General features: G+C 36.6%; 2 long non-coding RNA genes across 2 annotated transcripts in view; one reads left to right on the top strand and one right to left on the bottom strand.

Annotated features, from left to right (window-relative positions):
* The window catches only part of LOC123647592, a 197,872-nt gene that overhangs the window by 126,327 nt on the left and 45,855 nt on the right, over window positions 1-25,690 (top strand). The window lies entirely within an intron of this gene.
* LOC123647593 lies at window positions 3,971-24,440 on the bottom strand. Its single transcript, XR_006738291.1, has 3 exons — window positions 24,420-24,440; window positions 21,357-21,429; window positions 3,971-4,020 (listed from the first exon to the last, which is right to left on the bottom strand). It is a non-coding gene; the product is annotated as an uncharacterized LOC123647593 (long non-coding RNA).

Here is a 25,690-nt window from a genome sequence, read left to right as displayed (position 1 = left end):
TGTACAGTGTGTTGTTTTAAGCTGTGTTAGTACAAAAGAGTCAAAAAGTTTTTAAAAATTTAAGTTTATAAAGTAAAAAAATTACAGTAAGCTAAGGTTAATTTATTATCAAAGATAGAAAAATATTTTTTATAAATTTAGGGTAGCCTAAGTGTACAGTGTTCATAAAGTCTACAGTCGTGTACAGTGATGTCCTAGGCCTTCACATTCACTCACCACTCACTGAGTCACCCAGAGCAACTTCCAGTGCTGCAAGCTCCATTCGTGGCAAGTGCCCCAGAAAGATGCACCATTTTTTAATCTTTCAGACTGTATTTTGACTGCATCTTTTCTATGTTTAGAGACGCAAATACTTATCATTGTTATAATTGCCCACGATATTTAGTACAGTAACATGCTGTACAGGTTTGTAGCCTGGGAGCAATAGGATATACCATGTAGTCTAGGTGTCTAGTAGGCTGTACCATCCTGGTCTGTGTAAGTACTTTCAGTGTTTCTCAGGGTGAAGTGTTGGAACCACCCAGCCCCATGCTCAGGTTTCTCACTCGCTAGTTTTTTTTTTTTTTTTTGAGACAGAGTCTCGCTTTGTTGCCCGGGCTAGAGTGAGTGCCGTGGCATCAGCCTGGCTCACAGCAACCTCAAACTCCTGGGCTTAAGCGATCCTCCTGCCTCAGCCTCCCTAGTAGCTGGAACTACAGGCATGCGCCACCTTGCCTGGCTAATTTTTTTTTTCTATATATATTTTAGTTGGCCAGATAATTTCTTTCTATTTTTAGTAGAGATGGGGTCTCGCTCTTGCTCAGGCTGGTCTCGAACTCCTGACCTTGAGTGATCCACCCGCCTCAGCCTCCCAGAGTGCTAGGATTACAGGCCTGAGTCACCACGCCCAGCCCACTCGCTAGTTTTTAAATGAAACCATAGGACCACCTATGGTGGCTCATGCCTGTAATCCCCATATTTTGGGAGGCCAAGGCAGGAGGATCGCTTGAGGCCAGGAGTTTGAGAACTGCCTGGGCAACATAGTGAGATCCCATCTGTATAAAAAATTAGCCAGGTGTGGTGGCACATACCTGTAGTCCTAGCTACTTGGGAGGCTTAGGTGGGCGAACTGCTTGAGCCCAGAAGCTTGAAGCTACAGTGAGCTATGATGATGTCACTGCACTCTAGCCTGGGCAACAGAGCAAGACCATGTCTCTTAAAAAAAAAAAAGAAAAAAAGAAAAAAAAAAAAAAGAATGAGCACCTGTGTTTTAACATTTTTAACAAACGCCCCTGTGATTTTGCTGCATACAACAATTTGAGAATCATTAGATGATGGGGCTAAAAGGAGGGGAGGACAGGTCAGAAACAACCAGAGAGGGCTGGCAACATCACAGTTAGGTGATTGTCACCAACTAAGTACCATGCACTCTCTACTTGTTTTTATGCCCCTCTTTTCCAAGTGGGAATGTTCCATCTCTGGCTGGATTAGTCTGGAAACACACAAGGTAATTGGGAATGGCAAAAAAAAAAAAAAAAAAATCAGGACTTAGCAACTAAGAACAGGTGTGGCTCTTAATAATGGTACCTGGTGATAGCACCATCCCAAGCACCAGGGCTGGTCTTGGCCATCTTTCTGGCTCAGATTTCCCATCACTGGTGGAAAATCTGGATTGGTGTGTGAACCAGTTAGGTTGCTGCCCACACGTGATCTTCACCTGCTGTGTGGCAGGTTGATTAGAACCATTCAGCTTGGCTTGATTGATCTGGCTCAGCCTCCCAGGGATGTTTCAGGTTTCATTGCAGTAGTACTGGTGCTAAAACAAAGGTCACGTTTTGCTGTGGGAAAGCCAGCTGGACTTCACTGGTCCTCTGAGATAGAGTTCCTTGTTGCAGTGGTGTAGTGATTATGGCCACTGGAAATGATGCAGCAAATGAGTAGCTAATAGAGCATGCAAATCCTAATGACCAGAGGCTGTCTGAGCAGGAGGTCTCCATTCGGAGACTACTGGGGAGAATCATAGAAGTGAGAAACTCACATCTCTCATTCTTGATACCAAGCTGGAGCATTATTAGCATTTGGTATTTTTGTCTACCATCCACACTGGCCACAATCACCTGCTTAGAAAATCATGGAAACAGTATGTATAAATTTCTAAAGGTCCTTAGGGTCTTAAAAAGCCCAAGGGCATAGCCTAAGAAATGTGAATAAGTTTTCTGCTTATCTACTGATTGCTCTCTGACCAGATTATATGTTGCATGGCAGTGCAGTTTAATGAAGAGAAAGGTTTCATACTTAACACAGAGTGGGGATCCACTTTTAGTAGTATTGTGGACCAGATATTCTGAAAAGCCATCCTGCTGAAATACACATAGATCCTGAGCAACAAATACATATTTTTTAAAATGGCTACATTTGCAAGAAAGTAAGGAAAATTCCCAAGAGCCAAAAGACAAATCTGTGAGCTGAAATCAGGACTGCAAGCAAAGGTAGAAGCCTGGCCTACGCTCGGGCAGATGCTCATAGCTGGAGTCTACAGTGTTGGGGTTTACACTTGCTATGGAAATTAAAGACAAGGAAATGGGGCCTGGGATGCAAATATAAAGTCTGGACCTGTTGAGAAGGCTTTGACCCCCATGAAATAATGTGTTAAAAAAAAAAAATCTGACAAAACAGCAAAAGGCAGCTAAGAAGAAATCTGTCTGAGTTGTAGCACTGGGTGAAAAACACTAACAATAAAAAACAATATTTGTCCCCTCTAAGAATCTTTAATCTTATCTACTTTCTTGTGTTTTTGGAGTTTGAATTTGTACTGTCCATTGAACCAAGAAAATCCCAAACTGGAGAAAATAAAGTAGTACCAGCTTGGTAGTATTTCCTGCCACCTGGCATAAGCAGATACAAATCCTGGAGAAAATGTTTCCTACCCAAGCCCTTCAGGATTCTCACAGATTAAAACAAACACAAATTTCCAACGAAAAATTACCAAAGATAAAAAAACAAACCATGATGACTAAAAGTCAGCAAATACAACAGACAATAGATTTAGACCATATGGAATTCAGATAATGGAATTTCCCAATAGTGAATAGAAAAATAACTAAAGAAAGTTAAAATAAAAAAGATCTAGAATGCAAAAATAATAAAATATTAGCAAGTAGAATCCAATACCACATTGAGAAAATAATAAATCATGACCAAGTGAGATTTATTATGGAATGCAGAATTGGTTTAACATTAGGAAATTTATTAGTAGCATATACTATATTAATAGTTGGAGATCAGTATATGCTTTTTAAATAGCTTTATTGAGATATACTCTATAAAAAACACATTTAAAGTGGACAATTTAGTGAGTTTTGACAGGTGAATACCCATGAAGCCAGCACCAAAGTCAAGATAATGAATATGTCCATCACCTCCCAAAGTTTCCTTGTGTTATTTTGTAATTCCTCCCTCCTTTTTCTTCTTGTGAGTCCCTCTCCATCCTCATGCAACCACTGATAAACTTTCCGTCACTATGGATTAGGTTGCAATTTTCTAGAATTTTATATTAGCAAAATCACTCAGTATGCTTATTTTGTCTGGTTTCTTTTGCTCAGTGTAATTATTTTGAGATTCATCCATGTTGTTACATGTATCAGTAATTCATTCCTTTTTATTATTGGATGTAGTTCTATTGTTACATTTCAGAAAGTTAGTGGTAGGTCCTCTCCCATTGAGTGGGCTCCGGCAACTCCGCAGGCTGGAGAGCAGTGGAAGCATGGAAAAGACTACCCCTTGCTTCTTGAAATTGGCCTCGACGGTCGCAGGTCTATTTGGATTCAGAAGTGTAGGTAATCCTTACGTCTGGCAAGTCTGGATTGAGCCTTGGAGTGAGTAGAGGTCTTACTGGAAATGGAACTGTGGCTCTAACTCGTCCTGGTTTCTGTCTAAAGTGAAGCAGAGAGTCTGGCCGATGTGCTATGCTCCAACGTGTTCCCATTGGTGGCTTTGTTGGGGGACTATGCCCCACAGGCTGGATTTTCCTCTTGATTTATCCTGAAAAAGCAAGGTGTAAAAGGGTGGTCAGTTCACTCGGGCCAGGCCTGAGTCCCTCCCAACCTCATCATAGGAGCCCAGAAGGAAACTAATCCAGCTCTTTGCTGAAGGCTGTAGTATATGTGTGTGTTGGCAGGGTGGGGTGTGGCAGGGGAAGAAGACAGCTGTGAAAATAGATAACAGTGATGTATAACTATCACCTCACTAGTGTACTCAGCATTTTTTGGATTTCTTATGGGGTGGGAGAGTGTGGAGATACAGAATAGGAGGCAAGAGAAGAGTTCAGGAGGACCCATAATTCTTCCAAACATACAGAAACCTATGAGTCCACAGCAATTTCCTTGACTATATGTCATGCTAGGGTGCTGCCAGCGACAGGCCTGCAGAAAGAAGGGAAGCCAGGACCAAAGACACTGCCACAGGGTTTAAGTGTAGAGTGTGGAGTTAAGAGAGCAGATCAGAGTGGTCCCGAGATGGAGCCCAGGGCTCAGCCTCATCTGATATCCAGGAACCACTAGGCAGGACCAGGACAAACATGGCTGAGGGTCAGCGGGACAGCCCTGAGCGGGCACGGAGGATCATAAGGAGTGGGGACGGAGGAGAACTAGCACGTGGCCTTGTCAGGAAAGGTAAGAATGACTGGCAATGGGAAAAGTAAATAAATGATTTTCAGACTGTGAGAGATTCATCAGCCAAGGTCATTCCCATCTCAGCTCTTGTAACATGCTCCCTCCCGCCCCAGGCTGGGACCAGTTCTCAGGCCGTTGCAGAGGCAAACTGGGAGACCTGCTAAGAAAATGTGGTGGCAGAAGGGAAATTTATTTGCTTATGGGCATCTCTGGCATTCCTGCAAAAGCCATTATGTACTTAAAGAAGTCTTTTGAATAGTGGCTCTTCTAGTGCCTTAGAAATTATTTGATTTAGACACACAATTCCTGCTTAGTAACCAACGTGTCATATATTTTAAAAAATGATTGTAATTCCAGCGGTGCTGCGATCCCCACCCTGACGAGAATCTCTAACGCAGATAAACAGGAATTATGTTTGTTAGTAGCAACAGCAGCAGCCAAAGCAAATTTGGCTTGCTGTGTGTCAGATTGTTCTGAATGCTCTCCAAGCAGTAACTCATTTAATTCTGCCTCTTATGAGGCAGGCGTCATTAGTCCCATTTTATAGGATGACCCGTTTGTATTTCACTGGGCCAATCATGTTTTCATTGGGTTAACGTTTTTTTTTTTAAAAGTCATGTAGCAAGTATGTTAATAATATTTAGAAAAAATTTAAAATCACTTCAACTAATGAAATAAAATCAGTTGTGATAGTAGATTTATTCAATGAACTTCATTAACTGGACTATGGGGGGGTCATGTACTAATAAGAGGACCTTAAAAAGCAGAATATATTTGTAATTTCCATCTTCTGAAAATATATCGTTTTGCTTGATTATGAGAGAAATAATATTGTAGACACACACAACAGTGTTCTGGGGGGTGGATGTTTATTTTAAACATAACTCTCAGTGACTTCTGATTTCTGTTTTGGTGGCAATTTGTATTGGTCAGTTAGGACAGTTTATATTCTAGTAAGTACATTTCCCTAGAAAGTGAAATTGAGACGGGTAGAATAAATAAATTTCATTTTAGAATCCTTATAAAGATAATTCAGTTTTATTCACACATTTATGTCTTTAGCAACTGTCATACTATGAAAAGATCTCATTTTATTAAATCTCATTAAGGAGAAATTAAGTGTGAAATGTATAGATTCAAAGCTCATTAGATCAGAAATACATCAAGGATGCTGGGGACACCCAGGTTCACAGAAAAAGAATAACATAGCCTATATAGGCAATTCTTTCTTTCACAGCAAATTTAGTTCACTGATAAGTAAAGTGTATACAGAAGATTGACAAATCTTTCTGCTTTGGGTGCATTGAGAAAGAGTGAAAACTAAGAGGAAAAAACATCTTCCAGTTCTTCTGGAAAGTGGTAGAAAAAGCAGCTGAGTCATAAACAGCATGGAACTGCCTTCTTGGCTTATAACATATCCCTACTCATCTGACTTGGGTATAATAGCTGGACAGGACAAAGCATGAAATCTATATCTTCCATTGACCTTTCAGTACCACGTTGCATTTTAGACTGCAATTCCTTTTCTTAATTTCCTTCTATCCATTTCTTTTGAATGAAGGAGTGGGGAGAGAGAACTAATAAGGTAGGGATGAAGGGCTTCGTATTCCAGTAGGGTAGATCCACACTGAATGCTGTAAGTGGACACTGGGACATGAACACTCTGAGTACTCAAGACTCCTTCATCGCACAAACTGCACTGGGGCTCGCAGAGCACGATGAGAATAACTAAGTGCTTTGCCACCACACTTGGTGTTACAGAGAGCTGTTAGCAAGTGAGCTGGGCACCAGTCCCGGATCTTGTCTTTTCCCAGTCTTTAGTCTCCCTGATGAGCTCGTCATTCTCCAGCTTTTGATGGCATCTGTAAACAGCTGACTTCCCCGTTTTTAATTCAAGCCCAATCCTCTCTTCCCAGTTATCAATCTGTGTAATCTCACAGCTTATTCAACATCTCTATTTGAACGTCTCCTGGGGCACTGGGCTGCAGCAGTGAACAAAACAGGCAAAGATTGTCTTTGTAGAACTCATATTCGAGGCTCACACTTGGTACGGCCCAAACTGAGTTCATAGTCCCTAAATATGCCCTATCTATTCAGTTGCTCTGGCTGGAAATGACATCTACTTAGATTTATCTCTAAAGTATTTGTTCTTTAGTCCAAGAAATCCATCATTTCTCTCCTGAACTTCTATAAAAGACTCCTAATTTCCCTCCCTTCATGTCCTCCAATCTAAGCCAGAATGATTATTTCATTCTCCAAGAGTGTTTTTTTTTTAAATGCTAATCTGATTATAACAATACCCTGCTTAAAACATCTTCAAATGCAACTTGAATAAAATTTAGAGCCACTACATCTGGCATGATCTAGCTCCTGCTTACCACCCTGGCTCCCCTCCCTCACTTAAGTCTAAGTTCCAGCCACAGTGACGTTCAGTGGGCTCTTAACGATACCAAAATTCTCGCTCTAGTGATACATCTTCTGTTGAAATGTTAATGCCAAATCATTGTCAGACCTCAGCATGAACATCACGTTAGCCTATAATTCTTGCCATATTATATTGACTCCCTTTATTCACACATTCCCACCATATATATTAATACACACTCACATATATACTTAGGCATTCTGTTAAATAACATGGTAATTAATTACTTCTGTGGTGATCCCTGCTTAATGTCTGTCTCCACCATTAGGCCAAGAACTATATCCATCTTTTGCACCACAGAATCTCCAATGATATGACAGTGGAAATGAATATGTGTTACAGGTGAATATTAGGAAAGGCTATAATTCCTTCAAGTAAGCCAGTATTACACTAAGAATAAATAAAAATTCATCATTAAGGGTGTCATGGGAAAGGAAGGAGTACTCATCGGCTAATTAGAAAATAAATACTGTCTGGATGACAATAGTGAATTAATACAAATGTAGCATGGAGATATGAATGTTGACAATAAATAAGAGTAATACCAATAAAGAGATACTGTAGCAGCTCCAACCTGGAAAGGGTGATGATGCAAAAGTTCCCTTATACAAAAAGGAACCAGCAGACCTCATTCATGGTGGTTGTAAATAGGATTTCTAGTGACTTGCTCTGCACCAGATGTCTTTGGATGTATGATCTCCTTCCAGACAGACATGCAGATGTGGTTGAGTAGAGAATAGCATAAAATGCTAAACTGGAATGGGCAGGAACCCAGGCAGCTGGTAAATAGAGAAAGAAAACCCTGCATAATTTGCATGCAGGTCGATGCCTGTGATGGCTTTTAAATCTGGTTTAGGATGAATATATATTTAATGAACTGAGAAGTTTATGGTTGGGTGTGGCCCTTACAGGCAGAACATGAATATCTTTTGCACTTAACTCCTGTTGATTTCAGTTTTCAGGAGAACAGGCTGGCCCAAAATTACTTGCTGTGCAGTAGTGATTTCATAATGGGAATATTATGACTCAAGGTGTAGAACCTTCTAAATTATTCAGAAATCTTCTGAAATTTTTATTTTTCAACCTTGAAGGACAGGGTTTATCTTGTTTTAGAAGAGAGAGTGTCTATGTTTCTGAGGGCTTGTTCTTTAATAAAAATAAACCAAGATAACTAGGCTTCTATATGTGGAATACGTTTCTTGTATTTTAATCCCAAAACATTGAGTAAAACATTCAGAGCCTGCTCAATGCCAAATATTACATCAATGTACCATGGAAGTACTACTGTTGTTGAGCTTATAGGTCAACATTAAAATTATTAGTAAACTTTTAAGTTGCTTTTAGTAGTAAATTGCTTTTATCAAAGATATCTTGATCATAATGCACTGTCATTTCTCATTAATTAAACTATGATAAAGGAGTCTGAATATACTTCTAGTTTCCTATTTCTATAAAGGATCTTGAATAAAAATATATTTTCTTTTTCTTTCGCTTGTCTGGTCAGTGTTAACAATAAACAGAACTACCTTTTAAAAGATAATCCCCAGCCACTCTGGAAAATAGTTTGGCAGTTTCTTTAAACTAAACATGCAACTACCATACGACACAGCAGTTGCACTCTTGGGCATTTATCCCAGAGAAATGACAACTTATCCTTACGTGATGTACATACATGTCCATAGCAGTTTTATTTGTAATAGCCAAACAACCTATGTATTCTTCAATGGGTGCATGGTTCAACGAACTGTGATACATGAGGTACATACCATGGAACGCTACTCAGTAATAAAATGGATTATTGATACAAGCCACAATTTGTATGAATCTCCAAGGAGTTAGTGATGCTGAGTAAAAAAAGCCAGTATATGACACCATTATATAACATCCCTGAAATGACAAGATTATAAAAGTGGAGAGCAGATTAGTGGTTTCCAGGGTTGGGAGGATGAAGTGGGGATGAGAGATGTGTGTAGTTGTAAAAGGGCAACACAAAGATCCTTGTTGTGATGAAAATATTCTGTACCTTTGCTTATGCATTCACTAGCTGATGAACATTTGGATTGCTTCCAGTTTTATGACTAGTATGAATAATGCTACTGTGAGTATTCACATGCAAGTCTTTATATGGACATATGTTTTCATTTTCTTTGGTAGATCCCTAGGAGTGAAATTATTAGTTAATAAGTTAACTATGGTAATATAATAGTAACTTATTAATAGTAAGTTAATGTTTAACTTTTGAAATTATTGCCAAAATGTTTTCCAGAGTGGCTGCACTATTTTACATTTTCATCAGCAATGTATGTGGGTTCCAGATTCTTCACATACTTGCTAACATTTGGTGTTGTCTTTTTCTTCATAGCCATTTTGATGATGTGTATCTCACTGTGGTTTTAATTTGCATCTCTAATGACTAATGATATTGAGTATCTTATGCTTATTTGCCATTCATATATTTTTATAGCGAAATGTCCAAAACTTTTGCTCATTTTTCAATTACTTGTATTGAAATTACTTGGATTACTTGTATTCTTATAATTTTTAAGAGTTCTTTATGTAGTTTGGATATAAGAATATCCCTTTATCAAATAAATGATTTGCAAGTGTTTTCTTCTAGGCTACGGCTTATCTTTTTGCTAATGATGCTTTTTAAAGAACAAAAGTTTTTAATTTTAGAAGTCCAACTTACCAGCTTTTTTTTTTAATGCATCATGCTTTTGGTTTCATGTTAAGAAATCTTTTCTAACTCAATGTCACAGATTTTCTCTTGTTTTCTTCTAGAAGTTTTATAGTTTCAGCTCTTACAATGAGGTCTATGGTCCATTTTGAGTTGACTTTTCTGTATAGTATGAAGTAAGGGTCTAAGTTTTTGTTTGTGTGTGTGTGTATGGATATCCAATTGTCTTAGCATCATTTGCAGAAAAGACTTTCTTCTCTCCATTGAATTGCTTAGCAAAACTTTGTCCAAAATCAGTTAACTGTAAATGTAAAGGTTTATTTCTAGACTCACTCTTCTGCTACATTGATCTATGTATTTATTCTTATATATAATAAATTCTTATATAATTCTCATATAATTCTTTTAACTATTTCAGGTTCTTTGTATTTTCATGTAAAGTTTATGATTGACTTGCCCATTTCTACAAAACTTGCTAAGACTTTGATAGGGATGATATTGACTCTATAAATCAATTTGGGAAGAATTGCTATCTTAACAATAATGAGTCTTCCAATCCATGAACATGTTATATTTCTCCATTTATTTAGGACTTCTTTAGTTTCTTTTAGCAATGTTTGAGAGTATAGGTCTGTGCTTCTTTTGCTAGAAATTTATTTTATTAGAAATTCCTGAATATTCTTTTTGATACTGTTGTGAATGAAATCATTTTCTTAATTGTTTTCAAATTTTTCATCGCTAGTATATAGAAATATAATTGATTTTTGTGTATTAATGTTATATCTTTAAAGCTTGCTAACCTGATTTATTAGTTTTAGTAGCTTTTTGTAGATTCTTTAGGATTCTCTAAAAATAATACCATGTCATCTGCTAATAAAACAGGCTATGTCTTTCTAATCTGTATAACTTTAATTTCTCAACCTTCCTTATTGTGCTGGATAAACCTCTGGTGGAATGTGGTAGGGTGAACATCTTTGCTTTTTTCCTGATCTGAGGGGGAAAGCATTCATTCTTTCACCTGTATTAGTTGTATGTGTATTGTTGTTGTTATTTTTGTTTGCCTTTTTTTGTGGTATAAAGCCTAAAATTAAGGTTCAAAATTATATGCTGCCTTGACATCTGGTAAAATTGGAAGGTCTTGAAATGCCATAACCACAAGTTTCCCTCTCCACTCTGTTCCCACGGCTGAGGTTTCATAGCCAAAAACCTCTCCTTATAAAACAGACCAGGTGCACTTCCTGCTTATTTCTGAGTAATGGGTTTCAGTTCCCTGCCAGCCCATGGAATTATTGAAACAAGACAGTCACATCCTCCCTCGGGAGATTAGGACATGGAGATTAGAGCCTGTGTGGCTTCCCTCAAGACGGGCACAGGAGGTAGTAGAACCTGCTTCAAGTCAAGCTGCTGCAGGCCCGGTACTTCTCTGGGGAGGGAGCCCTGAGTATGGGCTCTCGTTTGTAATTTCCCTAAAATACTGCTAAAAAGGCTAATGCTGCCTGGTTACCAATCCCAGCTGAGGCGTTTTTCTTTTCTGCCGAGGTTTGTAATCCTATTTCTGCAATTTCAGATCCCCTTGACTTAGACAAATAGTGTATAAACCAACCCGATTTCCCCGTTATCTGAACATCATCACCCCATATATCTCTTATATTAACTTATCTATGTTAGAAAAACTCTGCTATTGAAGAACTAAGTATCACAATAACTCTCTATGGATATCTGTGATCTCAGGTTTCTAAGGCATAACTTTACATAAAACGGATGCAGAATTATATTCATCTCTTTATTTTCAGAATTACTATTTATGGTGTCCTCTGCCCTCGTTTTGCAAAAGTCCATGTCATGTGCTAATTGAAATGGAGATAATGCAATCTCTTTTGGTCAATAGGGTTGTTACAAGGATTAAATGAGAAAACAACACTGAGCAAGAATTTAAATGCCAAGGGCTGAAAGTTTGCAGGTGGGGTGAGTGTTTTTGTTAGAAAGAATCTAACGAAAGTCCAATAATCCAATTAATGATTGGCTCAATTTTGAAGATTCTTCAAGGCCTCCTGCATATACTAGAATCCCTCCAAATATTCTTCTGTGCCTTTAATGAAAGAAAACACAATCAATTCAAACACTCAGGTGAAGAGAGACAGCTCACCATAGTGGTTAGAATCAGGTTTCGGAGCCAGACCACCCAGGTTGGATCCCTTCCTTTCCTAGTGAGTGATCTCTAAGCTATTTTTACCTCATTTTATCTCTCTGCCTCATTTTCTCATCCTAATGTAGGATAATAATAGCACCTCCTTCGAAAAATTAAATGTGTTAACATACGTCAAGGGCTTACAACAGAGGTTGGCTATGTTAGTCAACGTTAGCTATTCTCTAGGTAAATTCAAAATCATCTCTCAAATCAACCTACCTTCTGGCCATTTATTCTTAACTTAGTTCTAATACAAAGCTAGCTTTAACAGTTTTGCCCCACCACTGATTATAAGTAGCTTATTAAACCTTGTTTAAAACTTTATTTTCTGCATTTTTTTAAATGACTTATAAAAAAAGAATAGTTATTCCAGACAGTTCTACAAATCTCAATGGGTTGTTTCCTATGTCTTTGGAATTGTCATTTCTAGAACCCACTTTGAAAACTATTGTGTTTGGCTCACTTTAATCTGCTTTGCCCTGACATGCCGCAATTTCCAAATTCATATCTTTCTATCAACAATAAATATATTGTGATGCAGATGGCCTCCCTCTGGTATTGCTAGGAAACTTGGCTGAAAGATACCATGGCAATACAATAAAAGAAAGCAATAAAATCTTGATTTTTTTTCAAAAGTATACTTCATAATATGTTGACAATTTTTTAATGTAATTTCAAATAAAGTGGCAATTATAGCTGCCACATTTGACATTTAATAATAATTTGCATCACAAAACAACACTGGCTCATCAGCTTTCTGTTTCTCTATTGTGAATTACTCTTTGAGATTCTTTCTATAGATATGCAGTATGCATCACAATTTAACTAATTCATTTTATAAAGCTTAATTTAAAATGTATATAAAGAATTCTAAGAGCTCATAAATGATGAACATAGGCATTAAAAATCAATTGCTGATAGAACTTGGGCATAAAGTTAATGAAGCGGTTCATGTTTTCTGGTAACTTTTCATCTTTTGCATGGGAGTTTTCCATTAGAAACAGTTTAAGGGCCAATATGTCATCCATTTACCTTTTCTAGTGACAATTTTTCTTTCTCCAACTTATTCTCTTACTATAGTCTTGGGACAAGCTACAGTCACTTCAGCCTTATATTGCATTGCTATTAACCACTGCAGTAGATAGCAGAGTTCTCAAATAGGGTCCTCCTAGGATCACCAATAGGGCTTCAAAAAAATTTTTTTCATTTTACCCGCGAAATTTTGGGGGCTAGCTAAAGGCAGTGCCATAATGGAGTTTGATTTTTAGAGCCAGACAACCTGGATTTGTTTATTACCTGTTAAACCTTGGCTAATGACTAAATCTTCCTGAATCTCAATTCGTCATCTGTAAAATGTGTATAATTAATGTACCTGTGTAATGTACCTGGGAAAGAGGTAATACACATAAAGTGCCTGACATCTAGCACACACTCAATAAATTCAAGCTATTAATAATTGTTTCATGTATAGCAACATGAGCATGATGAAGAAAATAAAAAAAAACAATAATTGTTTCATGGAAAAAAAACATTGGAATACAGGTAACAAATCAGTATAGAAGGCATGAAGATTCAAGCAGTAAAAAAGTGAAGGAAGTAAAAGTGAATGTACCTAGAAATAAATGACTTGAAGGAAAACAACCAAAGCTCTCCTATATTATAGTTTGGGCAGCAAAGTTCTCATTTTATAGTAAATAGATAATACAATCCTAATTTCTGAAAGAACATAAAAACAGATTGGCTACTTTTAGAAAGCAATATGGTTGGAAGATAACTGTGCTGTGTGAAGAATTATAGCCAACATCAGTTTCTTCCTGGGAAATCATTAAAAGAGAATTGATTAGCAGGTTTGATATTCTTTAGCATAAATTAGATTTAATTTTGCACAAATCTTAGCTGGAAATGAATTTGCAAATTAAAATGTCTTATAATGTAATTACATTGTCTTCTATTATAAGTCATTTCAGAAATGAAAACTCTACTTTTAACAAGAAATGAATGCATGTTCTTAGCAGAATTAAATGGAGATCTAAGCAGAACCCAAAATGCATATGCAGTGTGGGCCACAATATGGGAAAAATATAGGATGCGTAGCACCTCCATAAATTCTTGGTTTGAGAATATGTGTAGCTGTATACGGGATTATAGGCTAAGTTTAGTACATTTGTTTTGAAGATCTATTTTGTAACTTGAGAAATCTCAGGAATGATTTTAAAGAAGGTGGGTTTGTTACAAATGTTTGTCCATCTGTTTCTTCTGGATAATTAAGAACTTGGGATATATTTGAACATCATGACTAAACTATGTCACTAAATGCATAATTGTCATAGTGGAATATGTGTTAGGGTTAGGATTATTAGTTAGATCTGATTTGAATTTTGTTTTTGTTACTGAGTGATCTCAGGCAATCTTCACCTTTAAATTGGAGACACAAAACAAAATTTGAAGGTTCATCGTGAGGATTAAGACATATGAAGGATGCAGAATCCTTGCTGTCTTCTCTTGGTTTCTAAAATATCCAAGATGAAACAATTTTTAAACTTCCATTCATGGGAATTTATTAAAGGGCTACTTAGAACATGGCGAATTGGATTGACTAAATCAGGTATACTTTTTCTATCATACTCCCATATACTTTCCTCAAAAGTCTTGAAATGGTAAATGTGGATTTAATTCTACCTTCTTACTATGATTTCTACTTATCCGGCCTGTTCTGTGTTCCGTTTTTCTGTCCTTTTTTTTTTACTTTCTTATGAAGTGATTTTTTAATTCCATTTTTTTCCTGTTAGTCTGAAAACTGCACATTTTTTTTAACCCAGGAAGTAACAAGTTAATGAGTACTTTAATCCTCCAAAACGAAAATACAACTAATATGCTATTATGTAACATAGGTTCTTTATTTTAATTCTCTATATTTTTAATCGCCACAAAACTTTATTATTCTACATAGTCAATGGTCATTTAGATTTACCCATTTATTTATGAGTCTCTTTGGTATTCTTTTCTGCCTTCATTGCTAACCTTCCTAATGGTATCATTTTTCTTCTGCCCAAAGAACACACTTTTTCCTTCCTGAAAGTCTACTGGTAGCAAATTCTCTCAATTTTTGACTGTCAATGTCTTTATTTCATTTTCATTGCTGAAGGATATTTTTGCTCGGTATAGAATTCTCCGTTATGTATTATTTTCTTTCAGTATACTGATTATTTAATTCTGTTGTCCCTTGATTTTTCTTGTTGCTGTTGATAAGTCAGAGCTATCAATATAATATTGCTTCAGTGTAGATAATCTAAAAAATCTATTTGATTTAGATTTTTCTTTGTCTTTTCTGCAGTTTCACTGTGATATATCTAGATGTAGACTTCTAAAAATCTTATCCTGCTCAGAATTCATCACCAAATTTATTCCTTTTCATTTCATAGCTAAAGTTATAAGCTCACTCCTAGTTGGAAATGTCTTATTTGCAAAAAAAAAAATGAGTTATGACTATAATTTTCTATAATCCCAACACAAACTATGCTCACAAAACAATAATTTCTGGACTTATCATACTGAATTATTTATTTCTACCTCAGTTCTGAGTAACTAAATATGAATATGATATTTATAATCTTTGGCTTTCCATTCCTATAGGTGTGAGGTTAAAAATGAAGGAAGGGTAAGTGACTGCCCAAAGATACAAGGAAATCAATTAAATGGTTATAATGAACACTTTCTTTGATCATATCAAGCCAGTTGAGCCTGAGAAAGGGTTTTTCAATCTATTACAGCACGTATGACCAACCAAAGAGTAGGAAAGTATGATCCCAGGGTTAAATGATTGAATAAGTGCATTAAATCCAGAAGGATCCCTGTTTGGGAATCCAGGCAGTGATTTGCATAGGCCAGACAAAAAGAATTGAGTGAGGACTTTAGCTGTTTCAGGGATACTCAGAGGCAGTCATGGATTTTGGTGATGTTTTGTATCTGGAAGTCTTTTAGTCTAGCCTGTGCGAAACTGTCATTCCTAGCCTAGAGTAGGAATGTCTAATTTTTAAGTGTCAGAATAAGCTAAGCTGTATCTCCATGGTAAATAGTCTTCTTGGGCAAGGAACTTCCGTGACTGTATCCAAGGGGAAAAATCACTTTCTAGAGTCAGACTAAGTATTTAGTTGAAACATTGTACTCTGTCAGTAAGTAGAGAGAATGGTTTCATGTGAGGAAGGTGTGGTTTCATACAGGATGTTTTATCCTCCATATCTCTATATAATCTTTCACAAAGGGGACCCCAGGACCCCTGGTTTTGAAAAATGACCTCAGGTTTCTTATACAGTCATGCATCATGTGACAATGTTTCAGTAAAGGACAGACCACATAGATGTTGGTAGTTATACCATATAGCTTAAGTATTTAGTAGGCTATATCATCTAGGTATATGTAAGGACACTGTATGATCACACAATGAGGACATCACCTAAGCATGCATTTCTCAGGATGTATCCCTGTTATTAAGCAATGCATGACTGTATGTCAATCCTTGATGAAATGTTATGGTTTGCTTATTATCTAAAATATGCCTTTACATGTATATTAATTGACAAACTCCTTCCAGATATTATTTAACTTGTATGTATAGTAAAAATTTCTATATCCTATATACTGGCAGGAAAATAATCCTGTATCAGTTCTGGCTTTACTGTAGCACTTGCTTAAAGTACCAGCAAAGCAGAGGTATAAAAATAAATTATTCTGAAGAACTTTGACATCTAATTAAAAAATATTTTAAAATTTTTCTTGTAATTATTTGACCTAAAGAAAATCCTAGGGGTCCAAAAAAAGTCTTTGACCTAGAAAAATATTCTACTTTCTTTAGAAGTATGTTACTTTCAAATATTTGTGAATTTTTCCAGATATCTTTTCATTATTGATTTTTTAGAGATGGAGTCTCACTCTGTTACCCAGCCTAGATCATAGCTTACTGCAGCCTCAAATTCTATTGGCTTTATTCCACATTTATTTCTGTTGTAGTCAGAAAAAATATTTTGCTTGGTTGCAGTCATTTGTAAATTGAATTAAGACTTGGTTTTTGCTGTAGCATATATGGCCTATCTTGTTGAACATTCTGGATGACTTTGAAAATAATATTAACTCTGCAATTGTTGAGTATAATATTGTGAATATATTGTTTAGGTCAAGTGGTTGATAACATTGTTCAAATATTCTATAACCTTACTGATTTTCAATTGTTCCAGAAATTACTAAAGAAGCACTGTTTAAATCTCCAAATATGACTATGGATTTCTGTATTTCTTTCCTCTCTGCCAATTTATTCTTCATGTACTTTGAAGTTCTCTTATCAGGTGCTTGCATATTTAAATCCTTTTGATAAAGATATTTCATGATACTAGAATCTATCTTTCTCTGTTAATGATCTTTGTCTTCAAATATGCTTTGTCTGATATTAATATATCCCTATCACCTTTTTATGACTAATATTTGTATAGAATATCTTTTTCCATCCTTTCCTTTAAAACTTTCAGTATACTGACACTTAACCTGTATTTCTTGTAAACAACATATTGTTGGATCTTGGTTTTTATCTAGTCAAGTGGTTCTCGATCAGGGATGAATTCCCCCACCATGGGACATTTGGCAATATCTGGAAATAATTTGGGTTAGCACAACTGGAGGGAGGGGGAGTAGTACTACTGGTATCTGATGGGTAGAGGTCAGGGACGCTGTTAAATATCCTGTTATGCACAAGATGGCTTCTCACATCAAAGAATTATCTGGCCCAAAATGTCAACAGTGCTGAGATTGAGAAACTCTGATCTAGTTTAACAATCTCTGACTTTGAATTGAAGTCATTAGTCCACTTTCATTTAATATCAATAAGGTTGATTTTTTTTTAAAAAAATCTAGCATCTTTGTATGTGCTTTCTATTTGTTCTATTGGTTCTTTGTTCCTTAACACTTCCTTTCTTGCCTTCTATTTTATCAAACCAGTATTTTTCTAGTATTTTATTTGCTCTTCTATTGATTTTTTATTCTCATTTTATGTTCTAATGTAAATATCCTGTTCTTCATCAAAGTTTTAATGTATTCATTTTTATCAATATGGGGACATGTTTCCTATGTTACTCCAGGGGCTATACTCCATTACTATAATTATTTGTTTTGATATCAAATTGTCTCAGCTCTGGCCATTGAGAGTTGTGTCAAGATGATTTCTGTATCGTTTTGACTTGTTATCATTCTTTGCTTTTTGCTTTTTGGAACTAAGATATTCCAAGCTCATCTTTTACTGCTGCCTCAGCAAAAGTAATCAGAAGTAATCAGTTATTTCTCCAAGGAGCTCTCGCTCCTTTCAGTGGAGAATAATATTCAGAAGCCAAGACCTGAGATCTAAGTATGTTCATTGGTACAAAGCACTGCTAATCTCAAACCCTTTTAGCTAGACAGAGCTAGGGAATATATGTATACAATCACACACACATATGATTACACATATTTACATCTGTATTCATTTCTATGTCTATCTGATACTTCATCTTTTGATCCAACACCTTAGGAATCATTCTAGTTGTCTCCATTTCCATATTTGTAGTTTCTTTCTTCAACAAAAGAAGCTGATGCCAGTATCTTTTCTTATTTGATAAATCTGTTTTATGTAATCAATCTCCCATCATCATCCCACCCCTATCTCTGGTGTGCATGCCCTCCTCAGCCCATGCCAGACCCATCTTCTTTGTGGATTCCTATTGCACACTCTGACATTTCATGCCAGGTACCCTTCCTCCCTCAACACCCAATGAGTGCCATCCAGTGATTTTATTTTTTAAAATTTCTGATACTTCACCAGTCCTAAAATTTTCATTTGGGTCCAAATTTCTTGTCTTTTTGCTCATTATATCCATCTTTTCCTATAAATTTCTCAATAAAGTTTTGGAAAACATTCTTATCTAGTAATTTATAAGTCTCTATTGACTCCTTACTCTTGATAATGGGTCCAATTCCTCTCCTTTGTCACATTTCATAATTTTTAAATTGCATTTTTTATTGTGCATAAAAGAGCAATGTAGAATAAAGTGTAATTTTATGTGTATGTATGTGTGTCCAGAAGCACATGGCTTTCATTCTGCAGTAGTTTGGGTGAAGTACTTATCCTTCAGAACTTCCTGCAGGTCCAGCTGAGCTGGAGCTGGGCTGCAGCTTTATTTGGATGAGGTCACCTCCACAGTTAGCCCAGTCCCCAACCTCCCATGCCTCACTGCCAAGAGACTGAGCAATTTGATCTTTTTAGTGTTAACCTGGAAGAGAGTTTTTCCCCTTGTTTAGACAGTTTTGACTCAAATTTAGTTTCAACTCCAGAAATTCAAGCACCAGAATCCAAACGCCATGAGATTGTACAAAGCTGCATGAATTCTCTTTGCTTACTAAGCCCTTCCCTACTACCACTTTCTTGCCAATGTTCCACAGAGAAGGGGCAGGATAATTGTTGTGCCAAGCATTTATTGCCCTTGGAGACCTATTTCACCAGCCCACAATGTTTTCAGAAGCTCAGCCAGTTTCTTCTTCCCTGCAAAATGTCCTGGTTTATGGCAGCTCCACTCCTCACCCACCAGCACCCAAACAGGCACTAGCCCCAGGTATGGAAGCTGCTGCAGTCTCTGCTCACTTATGAACTCATTCCTCTCTGAGATTTATTTTATCTGGACTTGCTTGTATACACTACTCTGCAAGTAGTGCCGTTAAAGAGTATATTTATTTTATCTGGAATTTTTCTAGTATTTCCACTAGAGCAATGTTCTTTTGCATTTTATATCCTAAATAGAAGTAGAAGTCAATCTTGTTTTTTTTTTTAATGAAATTTACATTGGCTTTTAGTTCAGGAGACTGAACATATGCCTTATGTCTTCTGCACTTCCATTAAATTAATAGTGAAGGAATAAACGAGTGACTAGATCATCAAGATGTAGGGAATGGGAGGATCTATCGTCAGGCCAAAGATTTCAATACATCTTCAGAAAACAGAAAAGAACAGAAGAGTACAAACTGGTGTGGCAGAGAGGCCTAGGGACCTTGAAGATCCTTCTAAGGAAGAGCATCGACCAGTCCAGCACAGCCCCAGAGAGGCTCTAGCCTCAGAGATTGCTAGTAAATTGAGGGGGAGGGGGTAAGAAGTGGGGCTAATATTTGTGCAATTAATAATTAATAATTGAAAGTCTTTAGGTTGACTAATTGCCGTTTTCCCCTAACACCTGGCTACAAGCTAGAGTAATTTAAAAGAACAGTGGGAAATAGTTACTTCTTAAGTCCTGATTATTCACTGTACCAGTTACACTACTCCAAGAAACTTATAAAAAATGTCTGCACATATTCTCCCCTGCTCTTGCAACTTCTGTGCTCTTCCTTTCCTCATCATCTCTAAATCCCTAGTTGCTCTCATCTGGTTTTTGTCCTGCTGACTCAGAACTGAATTCCTTCACTCCACCAGACTCCTGAGTGTATTCAGTTTAAGTTTGCTTGGTTTTCACTTATTTCTTTCCAAAGGGGCTGAGTCTTGGCTCTTTGCTCCTTTTGGTTCCACACACCTGATCAGCTGAGCTCCTGGGACACCATATCCCAATGTCAGACCCTTCTCACTGTCTAGGAGTGGGGAAAGGGTATAATTACCTAACCCTCGAGTTCTTTGGAGATTTTAGCTTTTCTCTGATCATGAAACTGTGACTGCAACAGACAACCTGATATATTTCATGGTTCCACAGTTGAGTTTTATTGTCCTTTTGTGATCGGATCAGCCAGGACGTTCACCCCATAGCCCATCTTAGAGCTTGCCTGCACCTTCATTGTGGAGTTTGGATCATTTTTCAAGACTTTGAGTGAAACCACCCACACTTGTGGGTGCAGTTCTTTTTTTTTTTTTTTTTTTTTTGAGACAGAGTCTTGCTCTGTTGCCCAGGCTAGAGTGAGTGCCGTGGCGTCAGCCTAGCTCACAGCAACCTCAGACTCCTGGGCTTAAGCGATCCTCCTGCCTCAGCCTCCTGAGTAGCTGGCACTACAGGCATGCACCACCATGCCCAGCTAATTTTTTCTATATGTATTTTTAGTTGGCCAGATAATTTCTTTCTATTTTTAGTAGAGACGGGGTCTCGCTCTTGCTCAGGCTGGTCTCGAACTCCTGACCTCGAGTGATCCACCCGCCTCGGCCTCCCAGAGTACTAGGATTACAGGCGTGAGCCACCACGCCCGGCCTTGGGTGCAGTTCTTAAGTGTGAATGGTGGATGGTTCCTTCACTGTGAAATTCTATCATTTTTAATGGATCAAAACTATCTAGTCTTTGGGATAGTTACTGAATAGCATAGAGTGAGAGGAGTCCTGCATGGTAACAAGCACAGCTCCCGAATGCCTAGTCTTTCTGAATTGATCAGGCTTACTTTAAGGACAGGCCACGTGGGGAATGCTCTTCGTGCCTCACAGAGGTTGGGTGTGCTGCTTCCCTTCCACTGCCTACAAGTGGTCAAAGAAAAGAAAAATTACCAACAGGGTGGTGAATGGTTTACAAGGGAACTGCTTATTTCATCTCTGGACTTTAATAGCTCCTGATCTATTTTGCACGTCCTAGGCAATAAGCATTATTCTATGTTCCAGTAAATCTCAGAGTGGCAAGTGCCACTTAGTGATGTTGCATAGCTTTGTGGACCACGCCTAGCCCTCTAGACCCAGTTCTCCACCAGACCTAAGGCCCTCTCATCCCCAACATGTCATGGGGACCAATGACAGTTCATTCAAGCTGTTATGTCCATTAATCATTGCCCATGCTTCTGCTCTACTTGAGCACATCTCATGGATGCAAATCTGTGATTCATACATAATATGTGAAAACCCTTTTCATGCCAGATTTATGCCACCGGCACTATCTATTCACCCTGCCAAGCCCTGCTTTACCTGTGACTAATGTGTTTTGAGACAAGCATGTTTTTAACCCATGTGGAACCCATGTGGAACTCTAAAAACTGTCATTTTCAGAGATTTACAAATAGTTCTAAATAATGAGAGAAAGGGTGATTGGGAAGAGGAATGGCTAGAGATGTTGGAAACTGACAAATCACATAGGAAGGCCTAATATGCCAACACAAGGAATTTATCCTTTATGGTGAAAGCTATAGGGAGTGTACAGATTGTTCTGACAAAAATATGGAGGTTATATTGGAGCAAAATGAGACTTGAGACAAGGAGGGAAAAAGAGGCTATAACAGCAACTAGGGGAAAAAATGGTGAAGGCCTTTATAAGGCAAAGGGAGTGGGAATGGAGATGAGGGGATGGCTGAATAAATAGGAAGTAGAATTGGTAGCACTTGGAGACCAATGGGCTGTGGGTGATGAGGAAGAGAGAGAGTCGAGGAGAAAGTCCAAATGTTTGAGTAATAAAGTGGCAGTGGTACCATTCACATGTATATCAGGGGAGCAAGCAATTTGGAAGGTAAGGTGGGGCTCTGATTTGGACTTGTTGAGCTTGAGGAGCTGTGAAATGAGATGTTCAGTGCATGACTGAGTACATGTGCCTGGAGTGCCAAAGATGTCTAGGTTGAAGACAGACACTTGAGGGTAACCAGTGGAACATACTATAGTTGAAATCCCAGATATGGATGAGGTTACTGAAAAGCAGGTGATGGAATGAGCAGAGGAGTATGGGAAAACCCAAAGTACAGAGAAAGAAGGGCTGGCAAAACATACTAATGAGTGCTCAGAGACATAGCAGAAAAACCAAGAACAGTTCTTCACAGAAGCCAGAAATGGAGAAAATAGAGAAAGGAATTAGTTAATAAATGCTGTAGAGATCAAGTAAGATCAATGTCTCTTTATTTGACAACATGGAAGTCATTGGTGATTTAGTTAGAACATTGTCAGTGGAGTGCTCTGTGCAGCTCAGATTGCCATGGATAAAAGACATAATGGAAGCTGAGAAATTGAAGACCAAGTATAGAATGCTCACTCTTTCAAGTAACCTGAATATAAGCAAAAAAATCTGATATAGGATTGAGGGAGCATTTCTTTACACCAAAAATCCTTGAGAATGTTCATATTGTATTCTGAGGGGAAAAGTGCCAGTAGAGACATTAAAGATACAAAATTTATAGGATTAGAAGGTAGTTAAGGGTTTAAAATCAGAGCTGAGTTTGACAGCCAGTTTCTTAGAATGGCTTTGTCATTTTAGAAAAGTTACTTAAGTTCATTGTCTCAGTTTCCACATTCATAAGTGTATCTACCAAAAAGGTAGCTGAGAGGATTCAATGAAATCATGTATATAGAAGTGCTTACCACGGTGCCTAGAAGAATATTAATAGTAAACGTTCAATAGGTGATAGCCATTGTCATTTTTATAACAGACTCTGTTATGTGGAAAGGAATCCAAAGTTAGGTATTAGAAAGAAGAACACCTCTTCTAAATTAGGTAGGAGAGAAATAGGAGAGAATGGGTAATCAATGCACATAGATGTGGATTACAAATTAAAATCCCCACCCTTGTATTTTCCTTACCAATACCTAGTTGTATAGAACAAGAAGTCATTATAAAGATTCTGAAGAACCTAGAAATATCTAGTATAAAATTGCATTAAAATGGCATCCATCTGAAATTCCATATATATATACAAATAAATGGTTTAGTGACAATTCATTGTGCTATTTGCATTCAAAGTCCTAAGATAAAGAATTTCTTTTTAAAAAACATTCTATATAGAATGCCCTTATCCAATATTGTGTCCAAAGAATCATTAGCGTTCTGGGGTGACGAGGATAAATCAAATGACGCACTGCAAAATGAAAACTGCTATGAAGATTAAAAAATAATGAAAATTCTTCTCATCAATACATTGGTATGTTTTAATATGAAAACATTTTTGAACTTAGAAAAAATATTTTTACTTAACACTGAATAAACACTGCTTGTCTAGAAAGATATGCCATGTTCCCCACTTATCCGCAGCACACTAATAAAAATCTTTGATTTGGAATAAATCAGTGTCTTTTAGGTTGTACCAAATAACAACAATAGTTTACTAAAATTGCCTACTTCTTCTAATTATTTTAAATTCAAATTAAAAATATCATGAGGTCATCCATCACACAAGATGACTAGTCAATTTGATTTTTTCAGTTAATCAAAATGACTTTTATGTATTGGATGTTAAAAAAAAGAACACTTTACTGATTAGCCCAGTTTTCAATTTTGAATCAGCTTTGGTCTAAGCAATAATTGTAATAATGACTATTTCCTAACAAATATAAATGTAAATTACTTTATCAGCAGAATACAATTACTCAAAACAATTACTACTTAAATTTCATTGTTTTATATTTTATTTCTACGTACTGTTAACTAGTAACTAGGGAAGATACTCTAAAAATGAGATACATAGTTTCCCTAGCTTGTCCTTAACCTGCTTATGTTTATAGGCCTATTTTTCTGAACTTACAACTTATTCACTGATACGTACAGCCAAATTCCTTCATCAGGCAGACTATTAACAATTTCCATTTGTGATAAATTTCCAATGTCTAGATAGAATGAGAAATGAATGAATGATTCAATCTTAATCACACTGGAGTCATGATGGAAATGGACTCAGCCCACAAAAGGCCATTTTTTGGTGACATCAGCTATGCTTTCTTTCAAACCAGTCCTGAAACAACCCTTCCTTCCCTAATCTTAACACGTATTACTCTGTAATAGTTTTTACTAAATTACTTAATGAGGATCTTGAAATAATATTCATTAAGTAAAATTATAAAGAAAATATAACTTATAATCAAGTTATTGCAATTTCTCCTTAGGATTCAAAATGCATTCACTCAGTCAAAAATATTTATTTAAATGCCTCTTATTATGGGCAAGGCACTCTTCTGGGTAATTGCATATGAAAAATACCAAGATGTGTAATCCTCTGCCTAAAAAAAGATGACAGTCATTTCCAATAGAGGAGACATTCAAAAGTACTGACAGATCTAACTCCTTTGGGCATTTACTGTCAAATATATCTAATCACATTCTTTAAAATTAAACCATTTTCTTCTGGCATACATAATATTAACTACCACATCACCTGCAGAAAGGTAAAGGAGAACAATTATTTCAAGAGACTAAGCTCTAAATGTGAAAGAATACATATAAAAAGGCAGTACCCAAAACAGCAAATATATTTAGGCCAAATAAAACATAGTTACAAATAGATTCTAATAAAGACTTTACTCAAAACAAAAATCTACCTAGTAATACATTAAATATAAATGTATTAATTTTTAATTTTAATTAACAATGTAATTTTTTAAAGCATAGAACATATGAAAATACTAGTCATAAAATTGATCTTATAAGAAAGGTTTTTTTATATAGAATTTTGAATTTATTAAGTGCAAGATAGAATTCTATGGAAAGATATATCCAAGTTTCCTAGCGAGTAAGAGTTTTAGATCAGAGCAAACTAAAACAAAATTTTTGAAAGAAATTATAGCATAACTGAAAACTCATGTGGGAGAGGAAGAACTTGGCTCCTTAATTTATCATATAATAGTATACACTTTGTAAAATTGTTTTTAGGGGCTAGTAATTTTGTAGTTTTAGCAAAGTACCATATAAGGAAACAAATTTTAAGTCAAATTATATTGAACAATATCTCCATGTTACCTTTCTTTTTAGTGGAATGGTAAAATTTTGCCCTAAAATAATCTTTCATTCCAACTAACTCCGTCCTACATATAACATGTGAAA

This window comes from Lemur catta, chromosome 11, assembly GCF_020740605.2.
Source record: "Lemur catta isolate mLemCat1 chromosome 11, mLemCat1.pri, whole genome shotgun sequence".
Lineage (NCBI taxonomy): Eukaryota > Metazoa > Chordata > Mammalia > Primates > Lemuridae > Lemur > Lemur catta.
This window is presented reverse-complemented; position numbering and strand designations above follow the sequence as displayed.